At 49.6% G+C, this 12,500-nt stretch overlaps 22 non-coding genes across 22 annotated transcripts; all 22 read right to left on the bottom strand.

Annotated features, from left to right (window-relative positions):
* Positions 1–187: 187 nt before the first annotated feature.
* On the bottom strand, positions 188–260 carry Trnaf-gaa. Its single transcript has one exon. It is a non-coding gene; the product is annotated as a tRNA-Phe (tRNA).
* Positions 261–840: 580 nt separating this feature from the next.
* Trnas-uga lies at positions 841–922 on the bottom strand. The gene has a single exon. It is a non-coding gene; the product is annotated as a tRNA-Ser (tRNA).
* A 740-nt stretch (positions 923–1,662) lies between these two features.
* Positions 1,663–1,744, bottom strand: Trnas-cga. Its single transcript has one exon. It is a non-coding gene; the product is annotated as a tRNA-Ser (tRNA).
* Positions 1,745–1,882: 138 nt separating this feature from the next.
* Trnak-uuu lies at positions 1,883–1,955 on the bottom strand. The gene has a single exon. It is a non-coding gene; the product is annotated as a tRNA-Lys (tRNA).
* A 540-nt stretch (positions 1,956–2,495) lies between these two features.
* Trnaf-gaa lies at positions 2,496–2,568 on the bottom strand. Its single transcript has one exon. It is a non-coding gene; the product is annotated as a tRNA-Phe (tRNA).
* A 580-nt stretch (positions 2,569–3,148) lies between these two features.
* On the bottom strand, positions 3,149–3,230 carry Trnas-uga. Its single transcript has one exon. It is a non-coding gene; the product is annotated as a tRNA-Ser (tRNA).
* A 740-nt stretch (positions 3,231–3,970) lies between these two features.
* Positions 3,971–4,052, bottom strand: Trnas-cga. The gene has a single exon. It is a non-coding gene; the product is annotated as a tRNA-Ser (tRNA).
* A 138-nt stretch (positions 4,053–4,190) lies between these two features.
* Positions 4,191–4,263, bottom strand: Trnak-uuu. Its single transcript has one exon. It is a non-coding gene; the product is annotated as a tRNA-Lys (tRNA).
* A 540-nt stretch (positions 4,264–4,803) lies between these two features.
* On the bottom strand, positions 4,804–4,876 carry Trnaf-gaa. The gene has a single exon. It is a non-coding gene; the product is annotated as a tRNA-Phe (tRNA).
* Positions 4,877–5,456: 580 nt separating this feature from the next.
* Trnas-uga lies at positions 5,457–5,538 on the bottom strand. The gene has a single exon. It is a non-coding gene; the product is annotated as a tRNA-Ser (tRNA).
* Positions 5,539–6,278: 740 nt separating this feature from the next.
* On the bottom strand, positions 6,279–6,360 carry Trnas-cga. Its single transcript has one exon. It is a non-coding gene; the product is annotated as a tRNA-Ser (tRNA).
* A 138-nt stretch (positions 6,361–6,498) lies between these two features.
* Trnak-uuu lies at positions 6,499–6,571 on the bottom strand. Its single transcript has one exon. It is a non-coding gene; the product is annotated as a tRNA-Lys (tRNA).
* A 540-nt stretch (positions 6,572–7,111) lies between these two features.
* Trnaf-gaa lies at positions 7,112–7,184 on the bottom strand. The gene has a single exon. It is a non-coding gene; the product is annotated as a tRNA-Phe (tRNA).
* Positions 7,185–7,764: 580 nt separating this feature from the next.
* Trnas-uga lies at positions 7,765–7,846 on the bottom strand. The gene has a single exon. It is a non-coding gene; the product is annotated as a tRNA-Ser (tRNA).
* A 740-nt stretch (positions 7,847–8,586) lies between these two features.
* Positions 8,587–8,668, bottom strand: Trnas-cga. Its single transcript has one exon. It is a non-coding gene; the product is annotated as a tRNA-Ser (tRNA).
* A 138-nt stretch (positions 8,669–8,806) lies between these two features.
* Positions 8,807–8,879, bottom strand: Trnak-uuu. The gene has a single exon. It is a non-coding gene; the product is annotated as a tRNA-Lys (tRNA).
* A 540-nt stretch (positions 8,880–9,419) lies between these two features.
* Positions 9,420–9,492, bottom strand: Trnaf-gaa. The gene has a single exon. It is a non-coding gene; the product is annotated as a tRNA-Phe (tRNA).
* Positions 9,493–10,072: 580 nt separating this feature from the next.
* Trnas-uga lies at positions 10,073–10,154 on the bottom strand. The gene has a single exon. It is a non-coding gene; the product is annotated as a tRNA-Ser (tRNA).
* A 740-nt stretch (positions 10,155–10,894) lies between these two features.
* On the bottom strand, positions 10,895–10,976 carry Trnas-cga. The gene has a single exon. It is a non-coding gene; the product is annotated as a tRNA-Ser (tRNA).
* A 138-nt stretch (positions 10,977–11,114) lies between these two features.
* Trnak-uuu lies at positions 11,115–11,187 on the bottom strand. The gene has a single exon. It is a non-coding gene; the product is annotated as a tRNA-Lys (tRNA).
* Positions 11,188–11,727: 540 nt separating this feature from the next.
* On the bottom strand, positions 11,728–11,800 carry Trnaf-gaa. Its single transcript has one exon. It is a non-coding gene; the product is annotated as a tRNA-Phe (tRNA).
* Positions 11,801–12,380: 580 nt separating this feature from the next.
* Positions 12,381–12,462, bottom strand: Trnas-uga. Its single transcript has one exon. It is a non-coding gene; the product is annotated as a tRNA-Ser (tRNA).
* Between the last annotated feature and the right edge of the window lie 38 nt (positions 12,463–12,500).

Below are 12,500 nucleotides of genomic sequence, written 5' to 3'. Positions count from 1 at the left end.
GAATGCAGTCGGTAGGATATTTTTAATTCTTTTGCTTCTAGGGGAGTTAGTTGTCTAGTGAGTTCCTCTTATGGCATGCACTAGACAACCAGAACAGCTACAGGAGAGAGTCATTTTTGTTGTCAGCGGTAGTTGCATTATCACAAACGCAGAGTAATTCCATTGGCGTCGCATCAAAACGAATCCCTGCCGAAACCCGGGATCGAACCAGGGACCTTTAGATCTTCCGTCTAACGCTCTCCCAACTGAGCTATTTCGGCTGACGTTGAAGGTTCTCATTTGCATGTGTTCATTAACCTCTGCCTCGTTGCCAATTTCACAGTCACCTTCGTCTGATAAGACACAGGGGCGCTGAAAGGCGAGCAGCCGATGCAGTGAAGTTACACACACATTTCTTCTTCTTCCGTCATCGTAACAAGCAAACATGTCGACTCGATTCGTGTAATATTGACTTCGCTGACGCTAGAAAACCCGTGTCATATCGATGCCAGGGGCAACTCGTGTGCGGCGAACGAGACACAAGAAGGAGTGAGTCTCTCCACCGTATGGGAGGCAGTATCTAGCATATACACACGGTAAAACATTCGACTTGCGTTAGCTCACACGTCATCGTCTGCAAGCTAAAATGGACACATCTGCACGGCCCAGTGAGGCGACACTTGTACTAACACCTGGTGGACGCCTGTGAGACGCGGAGATGAGCTGCGGCTTCTGGGCGCGACTGTAGCGCTGCGCCCTGGATCAAATAGCACTGCACATTGCTGGTGACCCACGTGTTTAGTAGTGACGCAACTGCTAGGATGCAGCTGAACGTCCGCCATTTGAGAGCGAGAAAATTTTCGCAGTCGGCAGGACTCGAACCTACGCTCCCAGAGGGAATCTGATTTCAAGTCAGACGCCTTAACCACTCGGCCACGACTGCCGGTGGCGGAAGCGACTCCCGACAACTGTAACCGCCATCTTTAGAAGCAATCTGGTGGCAGAAAACGGCGTGGCCTCACTCTTTCCTGTACGGTTTCCATTAGCCGTTACGAAAGTGTATTAATTTTCGCCCAGTCAGGGACTTGAACACAGGTGTATTAATTTTCGCCCAGACAGGGACTTGAACCCAGGACCCTTTGGTTGAAAACCTAACGCTCTACCGACTCAGCTATGCGGACCCACGCAAGAGCATTATCGTACAGCTGCGTGGTGTGCGAGTGATTCGCATGTCGTAATTACTGGCTTACGGCTCCAATGGCGACTTCACCGACTTCCCACTGACGCACTGCTGACGCTAGTTTTCTGTCGTCTTAAAACGATGGACATACCTCCAAGCAACTGCGAGATCTTAAGAAAAGAAACGCTGCACCACTGCTTTTGCCGCACTCGAGTGATTGAAATTGCGATTCTTAAAAAGAAAATGAGATGTTCGCTCTGTCCATCACTTTCGAGCACATCTGTGTACTCAGGATCTCAGCGACGGCTTTCTGCAGTCCCAGCGTCAGTGTCAGTGTGAGGTGAACCGATAGCCAGAGTAAGCAGCGGTCGTCGCGAAAACTCAGTATTCTTAAAACGGAAATTTTCGTCTTGTTGAGAATGGCGTCACTGGTTTGCACCCGCATTCGCCCACACATGTCACATGTGTGCGAAAATGTTTGCTCCTCTTTACGCAAAATCGCACGCAGCCGGTAGGATTCGAACCTACGCTCCCAGAGGGAATCTGATTTCGAGTCAGACGCCTTAACCACTCGGCCACGACTGCCGTTAGCGCGGTATTCTCCGGACACATGCAACTGCTACCGTTTAAAGCACTGTGGTGTCAGAAAACGGCGTAGCTGCATTATTTTCTGTAGCGTCTCCACCGCTACCAGACGAATCGCTACAAATGTATTAAAATTTCCACCTGGACAGGGACTTGAAACCTGGGCCCTTAGGTTAAAAGCCTAATGCTCTACCGACTGAGCTATCCGGGCTCACACGAGGCTGCAAAACCTCCCACGACGCACAACTATACATTGACTCATGTCCTTTACTGTTGTGCAATCGCTGTATGGGGCCGTTAACAAATAAAACGTCGCCTAAATGCTGTCTACAAACTTATCGCGCTAAGCTCGTAACACACTATCGAAGACTGCTGGTACATGATGCAACAACAAATTGCACCAGTTGTTACGTCTCATACGTTGGAGCAGAGAATTTACGTGTTTTGTCGACACTCACTGGGCAATTGGAAAATTCACAAGCATTTCGAATGCAATGTTTCCCACGCTTTCGCTCATTTCACGGTTCCGTTGAAGACGTTCTTCACCACCTGACACAGAAAAAGGAATGCAGTCGGTAGGATATTTTTAATTCTTTTGCTTCTAGGGGAGTTAGTTGTCTAGTGAGTTCCTCTTATGGCATGCACTAGACAACCAGAACAGCTACAGGAGAGAGTCATTTTTGTTGTCAGCGGTAGTTGCATTATCACAAACGCAGAGTAATTCCATTGGCGTCGCATCAAAACGAATCCCTGCCGAAACCCGGGATCGAACCAGGGACCTTTAGATCTTCAGTCTAACGCTCTCCCAACTGAGCTATTTCGGCTGACGTTGAAGGTTCTCATTTGCATGTGTTGATTAACCTCTGCCTCGTTGCCAATTTCACAGTCACCTTCGTCTGATAAGACACAGGGGCGCTGAAAGGCGAGCAGCCGATGCAGTGAAGTTACACACACATTTCTTCTTCTTCCGTCATCGTAACAAGCAAACATGTCGACTCGATTCGTGTAATATTGACTTCGCTGACGCTAGAAAACCCGTGTCATATCGATGCCAGGGGCAACTCGTGTGCGGAGAACGAGACACAAGAAGGAGTGAGTCTCTCCACCGTATGGGAGGCAGTATCTAGCAGATACACACGGTAAAACATTCGACTTGCGTTAGCTCACACGTCATCGTCTGCAAGCTAAAATGGACACATCTGCACTGCCCAGTGAGGCGACACTTGTACTAACACCTGGTGGACGCCTGTGAGACGCGGAGATGAGCTGCGGCTTCTGGGCGCGACTGTAGCGCTGCGCCCTGGATCAAATAGCACTGCACATTGCTGGTGACCCACGTGTTTAGTAGTGACGCAACTGCTAGGATGCAGCTGAACGTCCGCCATTTGAGAGCGAGAAAATTTTCGCAGTCGGCAGGACTCGAACCTACGCTCCCAGAGGGAATCTGATTTCAAGTCAGACGCCTTAACCACTCGGCCACGACTGCCGGTGGCGGAAGCGACTCCCGACAACTGTAACCGCCATCTTTAGAAGCAATCTGGTGGCAGAAAACGGCGTGGCCTCACTCTTTCCTGTACGGTTTCCATTAGCCGTTACGAAAGTGTATTAATTTTCGCCCAGTCAGGGACTTGAACGCAGGTGTATTAATTTTCGCCCAGACAGGGACTTGAACCCAGGACCCTTTGGTTGAAAACCTAACGCTCTACCGACTCAGCTATGCGGACCCACGCACGAGCATTATCGTACAGCTGCGTGGTGTGCGAGTGATTCGCATGTCGTAATTACTGGCTTACGGCTCCAATGGCGACTTCACCGACTTCCCTCTGACGCACCGCTGACGCTAGTTTTCTGTCGTCTTAAAACGATGGACATACCTCCAAGCAGCTGCGAGATCTTAAGAAAAGAAACGCTGCACCACTGCTTTTGCCGCACTCGAGTGATTGAAATTGCGATTCTTAAAAAGAAAATGAGATGTTCGCTCTGTCCATCACTTTCGAGCACATCTGTGTAGTCACGATCTCAGCGACGGCTTTCTGCAGTCCCAGCGTCAGTGTCAGTGTGAGGTGAACCGATAGCCAGAGTAAGCAGCGGTCGTCGCGAAAACTCAGTATTCTTAAAACGGAAATTTTCGTCTTGTTGAGAATGGCGTCACTGGTTTGCACCCGCATTCGCCCACACATGTCACATGTGTGCGAAAATGTTTGCTCCTCTTTACGCAAAATCGCACGCAGCCGGTAGGATTCGAACCTACGCTCCCAGAGGGAATCTGATTTCGAGTCAGACGCCTTAACCACTCGGCCACGACTGCCGTTAGCGCGGTGTTCTCCGGACACATGCAACTGCTACCGTTTAAAGCACTGTGGTGTCAGAAAACGGCGTAGCTGCATTATTTTCTGTAGCGTCTCCACCGCTACCAGACGAATCGCTACCAAAGTATTAAAATTTCCGCCTGGACAGGGACTTGAAACCTGAGCCCTTAGGTTAAAAGCCTAATGCTCTACCGACTGAGCTATCCGGGCTCACACGAGGCTGCAAAACCTCCCACGACGCACAACTATACATTGACTCATGTCCTTTACTGTTGTGCAATCGCTGTATGGGGCCGTTAACAAATAAAACGTCGCCTAAATGCTGTCTACAAACTTACCGCGCTAAGCTCGTAACACACTATCGAAGACTGCTGGCACATGATGAAACAACAAATTGCACCAGTTGTTACGTCTCATACGTTGGAGCAGAGAATTTACGTGTTTTGTCGACACTCACTGGGCAATTGGAAAATTCACAAGCATTTCGAATGCAATGTTTCCCACGCTTTCGCTCATTTCACGGTTCCGTTGAAGACGTTCTTCACCACCTGACACAGAAAAAGGAATGCAGTCGGTAGGATATTTTTAATTCTTTTGCTTCTAGGGGAGTTAGTTGTCTAGTGAGTTCCTCTTATGGCATGCACTAGACAACCAGAACAGCTACAGGAGAGAGTCATTTTTGTTGTCAGCGGTAGTTGCATTATCACAAACGCAGAGTAATTCCATTGGCGTCGCATCAAAACGAATCCCTGCCGAAACCCGGGATCGAACCAGGGACCTTTAGATCTTCAGTCTAACGCTCTCCCAACTGAGCTATTTCGGCTGACGTTGAAGGTTCTCATTTGCATGTGTTGATTAACCTCTGCCTCGTTGCCAATTTCACAGTCACCTTCGTCTGATAAGACACAGGGGCGCTGAAAGGCGAGCAGCCGATGCAGTGAAGTTACACACACATTTCTTCTTCTTCCGTCATCGTAACAAGCAAACATGTCGACTCGATTCGTGTAATATTGACTTCGCTGACGCTAGAAAACCCGTGTCATATCGATGCCAGGGGCAACTCGTGTGCGGAGAACGAGACACAAGAAGGAGTGAGTCTCTCCACCGTATGGGAGGCAGTATCTAGCAGATACACACGGTAAAACATTCGACTTGCGTTAGCTCACACGTCATCGTCTGCAAGCTAAAATGGACACATCTGCACTGCCCAGTGAGGCGACACTTGTACTAACACCTGGTGGACGCCTGTGAGACGCGGAGATGAGCTGCGGCTTCTGGGCGCGACTGTAGCGCTGCGCCCTGGATCAAATAGCACTGCACATTGCTGGTGACCCACGTGTTTAGTAGTGACGCAACTGCTAGGATGCAGCTGAACGTCCGCCATTTGAGAGCGAGAAAATTTTCGCAGTCGGCAGGACTCGAACCTACGCTCCCAGAGGGAATCTGATTTCAAGTCAGACGCCTTAACCACTCGGCCACGACTGCCGGTGGCGGAAGCGACTCCCGACAACTGTAACCGCCATCTTTAGAAGCAATCTGGTGGCAGAAAACGGCGTGGCCTCACTCTTTCCTGTACGGTTTCCATTAGCCGTTACGAAAGTGTATTAATTTTCGCCCAGTCAGGGACTTGAACACAGGTGTATTAATTTTCGCCCAGACAGGGACTTGAACCCAGGACCCTTTGGTTGAAAACCTAACGCTCTACCGACTCAGCTATGCGGACCCACGCAAGAGCATTATCGTACAGCTGCGTGGTGTGCGAGTGATTCGCATGTCGTAATTACTGGCTTACGGCTCCAATGGCGACTTCACCGACTTCCCACTGACGCACCGCTGACGCTAGTTTTCTGTCGTCTTAAAACGATGGACATACCTCCAAGCAGCTGCGAGATCTTAAGAAAAGAAACGCTGCACCACTGCTTTTGCCGCACTCGAGTGATTGAAATTGCGATTCTTAAAAAGAAAATGAGATGTTCGCTCTGTCCATCACTTTCGAGCACATCTGTGTAGTCACGATCTCAGCGACGGCTTTCTGCAGTCCCAGCGTCAGTGTCAGTGTGAGGTGAACCGATAGCCAGAGTAAGCAGCGGTCGTCGCGAAAACTCAGTATTCTTAAAACGGAAATTTTCGTCTTGTTGAGAATGGCGTCACTGGTTTGCACCCGCATTCGCCCACACATGTCACATGTGTGCGAAAATGTTTGCTCCTCTTTACGCAAAATCGCACGCAGCCGGTAGGATTCGAACCTACGCTCCCAGAGGGAATCTGATTTCGAGTCAGACGCCTTAACCACTCGGCCACGACTGCCGTTAGCGCGGTGTTCTCCGGACACATGCAACTGCTACCGTTTAAAGCACTGTGGTGTCAGAAAACGGCGTAGCTGCATTATTTTCTGTAGCGTCTCCACCGCTACCAGACGAATCGCTACCAAAGTATTAAAATTTCCGCCTGGACAGGGACTTGAAACCTGAGCCCTTAGGTTAAAAGCCTAATGCTCTACCGACTGAGCTATCCGGGCTCACACGAGGCTGCAAAACCTCCCACGACGCACAACTATACATTGACTCATGTCCTTTACTGTTGTGCAATCGCTGTATGGGGCCGTTAACAAATAAAACGTCGCCTAAATGCTGTCTACAAACTTACCGCGCTAAGCTCGTAACACACTATCGAAGACTGCTGGCACATGATGAAACAACAAATTGCACCAGTTGTTACGTCTCATACGTTGGAGCAGAGAATTTACGTGTTTTGTCGACACTCACTGGGCAATTGGAAAATTCACAAGCATTTCGAATGCAATGTTTCCCACGCTTTCGCTCATTTCACGGTTCCGTTGAAGACGTTCTTCACCACCTGACACAGAAAAAGGAATGCAGTCGGTAGGATATTTTTAATTCTTTTGCTTCTAGGGGAGTTAGTTGTCTAGTGAGTTCCTCTTATGGCATGCACTAGACAACCAGAACAGCTACAGGAGAGAGTCATTTTTGTTGTCAGCGGTAGTTGCATTATCACAAACGCAGAGTAATTCCATTGGCGTCGCATCAAAACGAATCCCTGCCGAAACCCGGGATCGAACCAGGGACCTTTAGATCTTCAGTCTAACGCTCTCCCAACTGAGCTATTTCGGCTGACGTTGAAGGTTCTCATTTGCATGTGTTCATTAACCTCTGCCTCGTTGCCAATTTCACAGTCACCTTCGTCTGATAAGACACAGGGGCGCTGAAAGGCGAGCAGCCGATGCAGTGAAGTTACACACACATTTCTTCTTCTTCCGTCATCGTAACAAGCAAACATGTCGACTCGATTCGTGTAATATTGACTTCGCTGACGCTAGAAAACCCGTGTCATATCGATGCCAGGGGCAACTCGTGTGCGGAGAACGAGACACAAGAAGGAGTGAGTCTCTCCACCGTATGGGAGGCAGTATCTAGCAGATACACACGGTAAAACATTCGACTTGCGTTAGCTCACACGTCATCGTCTGCAAGCTAAAATGGACACATCTGCACTGCCCAGTGAGGCGACACTTGTACTAACACCTGGTGGACGCCTGTGAGACGCGGAGATGAGCTGCGGCTTCTGGGCGCGACTGTTGCGCTGCGCCCTGGATCAAATAGCACTGCACATTGCTGGTGACCCACGTGTTTAGTAGTGACGCAACTGCTAGGATGCAGCTGAACGTCCGCCATTTGAGAGCGAGAAAATTTTCGCAGTCGGCAGGACTCGAACCTACGCTCCCAGAGGGAATCTGATTTCAAGTCAGACGCCTTAACCACTCGGCCACGACTGCCGGTGGCGGAAGCGACTCCCGACAACTGTAACCGCCATCTTTAGAAGCAATCTGGTGGCAGAAAACGGCGTGGCCTCACTCTTTCCTGTACGGTTTCCATTAGCCGTTACGAAAGTGTATTAATTTTCGCCCAGTCAGGGACTTGAACACAGGTGTATTAATTTTCGCCCAGACAGGGACTTGAACCCAGGACCCTTTGGTTGAAAACCTAACGCTCTACCGACTCAGCTATGCGGACCCACGCAAGAGCATTATCGTACAGCTGCGTGGTGTGCGAGTGATTCGCATGTCGTAATTACTGGCTTACGGCTCCAATGGCGACTTCACCGACTTCCCACTGACGCACCGCTGACGCTAGTTTTCTGTCGTCTTAAAACGATGGACATACCTCCAAGCAGCTGCGAGATCTTAAGAAAAGAAACGCTGCACCACTGCTTTTGCCGCACTCGAGTGATTGAAATTGCGATTCTTAAAAAGAAAATGAGATGTTCGCTCTGTCCATCACTTTCGAGCACATCTGTGTACTCACGATCTCAGCGACGGCTTTCTGCAGTCCCAGCGTCAGTGTCAGTGTGAGGTGAACCGATAGCCAGAGTAAGCAGCGGTCGTCGCGAAAACTCAGTATTCTTAAAACGGAAATTTTCGTCTTGTTGAGAATGGCGTCACTGGTTTGCACCCGCATTCGCCCACACATGTCACATGTGTGCGAAAATGTTTGCTCCTCTTTACGCAAAATCGCACGCAGCCGGTAGGATTCGAACCTACGCTCCCAGAGGGAATCTGATTTCGAGTCAGACGCCTTAACCACTCGGCCACGACTGCCGTTAGCGCGGTGTTCTCCGGACACATGCAACTGCTACCGTTTAAAGCACTGTGGTGTCAGAAAACGGCGTAGCTGCATTATTTTCTGTAGCGTCTCCACCGCTACCAGACGAATCGCTACCAAAGTATTAAAATTTCCGCCTGGACAGGGACTTGAAACCTGGGCCCTTAGGTTAAAAGCCTAATGCTCTACCGACTGAGCTATCCGGGCTCACACGAGGCTGCAAAACCTCCCACGACGCACAACTATACATTGACTCATGTCCTTTACTGTTGTGCAATCGCTGTATGGGGCCGTTAACAAATAAAACGTCGCCTAAATGCTGTCTACAAACTTACCGCGCTAAGCTTGTAACACACTATCGAAGACTGCTGGCACATGATGCAACAACAAATTGCACCAGTTGTTACGTCTCATACGTTGGAGCAGAGAATTTACGTGTTTTGTCGACACTCACTGGGCAGTTGGAAAATTCACAAGCATTTCGAATGCAATGTTTCCCACGCTTTCGCTCATTTCACGGTTCCGTTGAAGACGTTCTTCACCACCTGACACAGAAAAAGGAATGCAGTCGGTAGGATATTTTTAATTCTTTTGCTTCTAGGGGAGTTAGTTGTCTAGTGAGTTCCTCTTATGGCATGCACTAGACAACCAGAACAGCTACAGGAGAGAGTCATTTTTGTTGTCAGCGGTAGTTGCATTATCACAAACGCAGAGTAATTCCATTGGCGTCGCATCAAAACGAATCCCTGCCGAAACCCGGGATCGAACCAGGGACCTTTAGATCTTCAGTCTAACGCTCTCCCAACTGAGCTATTTCGGCTGACGTTGAAGGTTCTCATTTGCATGTGTTGATTAACCTCTGCCTCGTTGCCAATTTCACAGTCACCTTCGTCTGATAAGACACAGGGGCGCTGAAAGGCGAGCAGCCGATGCAGTGAAGTTACACACACATTTCTTCTTCTTCCGTCATCGTAACAAGCAAACATGTCGACTCGATTCGTGTAATATTGACTTCGCTGACGCTAGAAAACCCGTGTCATATCGATGCCAGGGGCAACTCGTGTGCGGAGAACGAGACACAAGAAGGAGTGAGTCTCTCCACCGTATGGGAGGCAGTATCTAGCAGATACACACGGTAAAACATTCGACTTGCGTTAGCTCACACGTCATCGTCTGCAAGCTAAAATGGACACATCTGCACTGCCCAGTGAGGCGACACTTGTACTAACACCTGGTGGACGCCTGTGAGACGCGGAGATGAGCTGCGGCTTCTGGGCGCGACTGTAGCGCTGCGCCCTGGATCAAATAGCACTGCACATTGCTGGTGACCCACGTGTTTAGTAGTGACGCAACTGCTAGGATGCAGCTGAACGTCCGCCATTTGAGAGCGAGAAAATTTTCGCAGTCGGCAGGACTCGAACCTACGCTCCCAGAGGGAATCTGATTTCAAGTCAGACGCCTTAACCACTCGGCCACGACTGCCGGTGGCGGAAGCGACTCCCGACAACTGTAACCGCCATCTTTAGAAGCAATCTGGTGGCAGAAAACGGCGTGGCCTCACTCTTTCCTGTACGGTTTCCATTAGCCGTTACGAAAGTGTATTAATTTTCGCCCAGTCAGGGACTTGAACACAGGTGTATTAATTTTCGCCCAGACAGGGACTTGAACCCAGGACCCTTTGGTTGAAAACCTAACGCTCTACCGACTCAGCTATGCGGACCCACGCAAGAGCATTATCGTACAGCTGCGTGGTGTGCGAGTGATTCGCATGTCGTAATTACTGGCTTACGGCTCCAATGGCGACTTCACCGACTTCCCACTGACGCACCGCTGACGCTAGTTTTCTGTCGTCTTAAAACGATGGACATACCTCCAAGCAGCTGCGAGATCTTAAGAAAAGAAACGCTGCACCACTGCTTTTGCCGCACTCGAGTGATTGAAATTGCGATTCTTAAAAAGAAAATGAGATGTTCGCTCTGTCCATCACTTTCGAGCACATCTGTGTACTCACGATCTCAGCGACGGCTTTCTGCAGTCCCAGCGTCAGTGTCAGTGTGAGGTGAACCGATAGCCAGAGTAAGCAGCGGTCGTCGCGAAAACTCAGTATTCTTAAAACGGAAATTTTCGTCTTGTTGAGAATGGCGTCACTGGTTTGCACCCGCATTCGCCCACACATGTCACATGTGTGCGAAAATGTTTGCTCCTCTTTACGCAAAATCGCACGCAGCCGGTAGGATTCGAACCTACGCTCCCAGAGGGAATCTGATTTCGAGTCAGACGCCTTAACCACTCGGCCACGACTGCCGTTAGCGCGGTGTTCTCCGGACACATGCAACTGCTACCGTTTAAAGCACTGTGGTGTCAGAAAACGGCGTAGCTGCATTATTTTCTGTAGCGTCTCCACCGCTACCAGACGAATCGCTACCAAAGTATTAAAATTTCCGCCTGGACAGGGACTTGAAACCTGGGCCCTTAGGTTAAAAGCCTAATGCTCTACCGACTGAGCTATCCGGGCTCACACGAGGCTGCAAAACCTCCCACGACGCACAACTATACATTGACTCATGTCCTTTACTGTTGTGCAATCGCTGTATGGGGCCGTTAACAAATAAAACGTCGCCTAAATGCTGTCTACAAACTTACCGCGCTAAGCTTGTAACACACTATCGAAGACTGCTGGCACATGATGCAACAACAAATTGCACCAGTTGTTACGTCTCATACGTTGGAGCAGAGAATTTACGTGTTTTGTCGACACTCACTGGGCAGTTGGAAAATTCACAAGCATTTCGAATGCAATGTTTCCCACGCTTTCGCTCATTTCACGGTTCCGTTGAAGACGTTCTTCACCACCTGACACAGAAAAAGGAATGCAGTCGGTAGGATATTTTTAATTCTTTTGCTTCTAGGGGAGTTAGTTGTCTAGTGAGTTCCTCTTATGGCATGCACTAGACAACCAGAACAGCTACAGGAGAGAGTCATTTTTGTTGTCAGCGGTAGTTGCATTATCACAAACGCAGAGTAATTCCATTGGCGTCGCATCAAAACGAATCCCTGCCGAAACCCGGGATCGAACCAGGGACCTTTAGATCTTCAGTCTAACGCTCTCCCAACTGAGCTATTTCGGCTGACGTTGAAGGTTCTCATTTGCATGTGTTGATTAACCTCTGCCTCGTTGCCAATTTCACAGTCACCTTCGTCTGATAAGACACAGGGGCGCTGAAAGGCGAGCAGCCGATGCAGTGAAGTTACACACACATTTCTTCTTCTTCCGTCATCGTAACAAGCAAACATGTCGACTCGATTCGTGTAATATTGACTTCGCTGACGCTAGAAAACCCGTGTCATATCGATGCCAGGGGCAACTCGTGTGCGGAGAACGAGACACAAGAAGGAGTGAGTCTCTCCACCGTATGGGAGGCAGTATCTAGCAGATACACACGGTAAAACATTCGACTTGCGTTAGCTCACACGTCATCGTCTGCAAGCTAAAATGGACACATCTGCACTGCCCAGTGAGGCGACACTTGTACTAACACCTGGTGGACGCCTGTGAGACGCGGAGATGAGCTGCGGCTTCTGGGCGCGACTGTAGCGCTGCGCCCTGGATCAAATAGCACTGCACATTGCTGGTGACCCACGTGTTTAGTAGTGACGCAACTGCTAGGATGCAGCTGAACGTCCGCCATTTGAGAGCGAGAAAATTTTCGCAGTCGGCAGGACTCGAACCTACGCTCCCAGAGGGAATCTGATTTCAAGTCAGACGCCTTAACCACTCGGCCACGACTGCCGGTGGCGGAAGCGACTCCCGACAACTGTAACCGCCAT

The sequence above is a fragment of the Schistocerca americana genome, unplaced genomic scaffold (genome assembly GCF_021461395.2).
Source record: "Schistocerca americana isolate TAMUIC-IGC-003095 unplaced genomic scaffold, iqSchAmer2.1 HiC_scaffold_477, whole genome shotgun sequence".
NCBI classification, from domain to species: Eukaryota; Metazoa; Arthropoda; class Insecta; order Orthoptera; family Acrididae; genus Schistocerca; species Schistocerca americana.
The sequence above is the reverse complement of the archived record's forward strand: the minus strand, read 5'-3'. Positions and strand labels throughout refer to the sequence as shown.